This window comes from Loxodonta africana, chromosome 22 (assembly GCF_030014295.1).
Source record: "Loxodonta africana isolate mLoxAfr1 chromosome 22, mLoxAfr1.hap2, whole genome shotgun sequence".
In the NCBI taxonomy this organism is placed as follows: domain Eukaryota; kingdom Metazoa; phylum Chordata; class Mammalia; order Proboscidea; family Elephantidae; genus Loxodonta; species Loxodonta africana.
Window position 1 is genome coordinate 65,580,599 of NC_087363.1, and position 3,205 is coordinate 65,583,803.

Genomic DNA, 3,205 nt, shown 5'->3' on the forward strand with positions numbered 1-3,205 from the left:
TATTTGTGTCTCTTTCAACCTAAGTGGGTCTCTTGTAGACAGCATATGGTTGGAAAATGTTTTCTTATCCTTTATGTCAATCTCTGCCTTTTGATTGGAGAATTAATCCATTTACATTTAAAGTACTTTCTGATAAGGAAGAACTTATACCTGCCATTTTGCTGTTTGTTTTCTTATGTGTGTCTTATACCTTTTTTTCCCCCTTGTTTCCTTCAATACTGCTTTCTTCTGTGTCTAGTTGATTTTTTTTAGTGAACCATTTGATTCCCTTCCCATTTCCTTTTGTGTGTATTTTTTTTAGATATTTTCTTTGTGATTACCATGGGGATTGCGTTTGACATCCTAAGTTTATAACAACCTAGTTTAAATTAATACTAATTTAACTTCAATAACATACAAAAAATCTGTTTCTATACTGCTCCTCTTCCTCTCTATATTGTTATTGTCACAAATTACATCTTTACACATTGTGTGGCCAATAGCATAAATTTATAATTTTTATGCATTTGTCATTTTAAATTATATAGGACATAAAAAATAGAGCTACAAACCAAAAAGACCGTAAAACTGGCATTTATAGTTACAGGTGAAACTACCTTTACTGGAGTTCTTTTCTTCATCATCCACCTTCGAATTACTGTCTACTGTCTTTTTCTTTCAATCTGAAGGACTCCCTTTATCATTTCTTGTAGGACAGGTCTTGTGGTAACAAACTCCCGCAGCTTTTGTTTATATGAGAATATATTAATTTCACCATCATTTTTGAAAGACAGTTTTGCCAGATATAGAATTCTTGGTGGACAGTACTTTTCTCTCAGCACTTTAAATATGTCACCACTTCTGCTATCCATGGTTTGTGAGGAGAAATCAGTATTTACTCTTAATTAGGATCTCTTGTATGTGCCAAATTGCTTTTTCACTCTTTACCTCTGGTTTTGATAATTTGATTATAGTGTGGCTTTGTGTGGGTAAACCCCCTTTGAGTTTGTTGTAGATTCTAGACTTTTGTCAAATTGGAGAAGTTTTTGTTTGCTATTTTCAAATATTCTTTTTGTCCCTTTCTCTGTCTCACTTCTTCTGCGACTCTCGTAATGTGCATATTGGCCTGCTTCGTGGTGTCACAGAATTCCCTTAGGTTCTGTTCACTTTCTTCATTCTTTTTGTTCTTCAGACTCGATAATTTCGATTGTCTTAGCTTCAAATTTACTGATTCTTTTTTCTATGAGCTGAAATTTGCCATTGAACTCCTACAGTGAAATTTTCATTTCAGTTATTGTACTTTTCAGCTCCAGTATTTATGTTTGTTTCCTTTTCATAATTTGTATCTCTTTATTGATATTCTTGTTTTATCATTTTATCACTTTCCTGATTTCCTTTAATTCTGCTTCTGTGTTTCTTTGGGCATATTTGTTAATTTATTAATAAATATTTATTAATTCAAAGTTTTGCTTAGTAAGTCCATTATCTGGGCTTCCACAATGTCTTCATTTGCCAATTCTGCTATAACAGAAATACAACAAGTAGGTAGCTTTAATGAACAGAAATTTATTTTCTCACAGTTTAGGAGGCTGGACATCTGAATTCAGGGTGCTGGCTTTAGGAGAAGGTTCTCTGTCTTCTCTGGAGGAAAATCCTTGACTCAGCTTCTTTAATGTCCTTCTTTGCGTTCCTTGGAGATCTTCCCATAGCATCTATCTTTCCTCCATTTATACTTGTTTCTCTGGGACTAATCTGCAACTTTTATATCTTAAAAGTGAGTGAGACAAATGGATTAAACCAAAAGCAAAGAATTTTCCTGAATAAACTGAACGCTTCCAAGGCCAGGATAGCAGAGGCAGGGGTTTGAGGACCATGGTTTCAGGGGACATCTAAGTCAATTTGCATAATAAAATCTTTTAAGAAAACATTCTGCATCCCACTTTAGAGAGTGGCATCTGGGGTCTTAAAGGCTAGCAAGCGGCCATCTAAGATGCATCAATTGGTCTCAACCCACCTGGAGCAAGGAAAAATGAAGAACACCAAAGACACAAGGTAATTATGAGCCTAAGAGACAGAAAGGACCACATAAACCAGAGACTACAACAGCCTGAGACCAGAAGAGCTAGATGGTACCTGGTCACAACTGATGACTGCCCTGACAGGAAACTCAGCAGAGAAACCCTGACAGAACAGGAGAGCAGTGGGATGCAGACCTCAAATTCTCTTAAAAAGACCAGACTTAATGGTCAGACTGGGGCTGGAGGGACCCCAGAGACCATGGTCCCCAGACCTTCTGTTAGCCCAAGACAGGTACCATTCCCAATGCTAACTCTTCAGACAGGGATTGGAGTGGAATAGGGGATGGGAAATGATACTGGTGAAGAATGAGCTTCTTGGATCAAGTTGACACGAGGCTATGTTGGCATCTCCTGTCTGGAGGGGGGATGAGAGGACAGAGGGGACGAGAAGCTACCCAAATGGACATGAAGAGAGAGAATGGAGGGAAGAACTGTGCTATCTCATTAGAGGGAGAGCAGTTAGGAGAGTATGGCAAGGTGTATGTAAATTTTTGTATGAGAGACTGACCTGATTTGTAAACTTTCACTTAAAGCACAATAAAAATTAATTAAAAAAATAAAAGTGAGACCTACACTGATATGGCCTCATTAACATAACAAAGAAAATTTATTCTCAGGTGGGATTGCGTGCACAGGTATAGGAGTTAGGATTTCTACACATGTTTTGGAGGAACACAATTTAATCCATAACACATGGTGACAGTCTCTGACACTTTATTTTCTTCTTTCAAATGGGTCAATTTGTTCTGTTGCTTTATATGTCTTCTGATTTTTTTGTTGAAACTAGGACATGTAAGTATTACATTGTGGTGGTGCAATGGTTAAGTGTTTAGCTGCTAACTAAATGTTTGGTGCTTCAAACCCATTCAGAGGCCCCACAGGAGAAAGACCTGGCAATCTGCTTCCATAAAGATTACAGCCTAGGAAATCCTGTGGGGTGGTTCTACTCTGTCATATGGGGTTGCTATGAGTTGGAATAGACTTGATGGCACCTAACCACAACAGCTCCGGAAATCTGATTTTTTCTTCTTCCCCGTAGTTTTTTAAAAAATTGTTTAAGGCTGTAGTCATCTATTTAGTGACTTTCCTTAACTATTTTTGCAAAGACTGCCTTCCTGGATTGATGTAGACACTAAAGTCTCTATTCC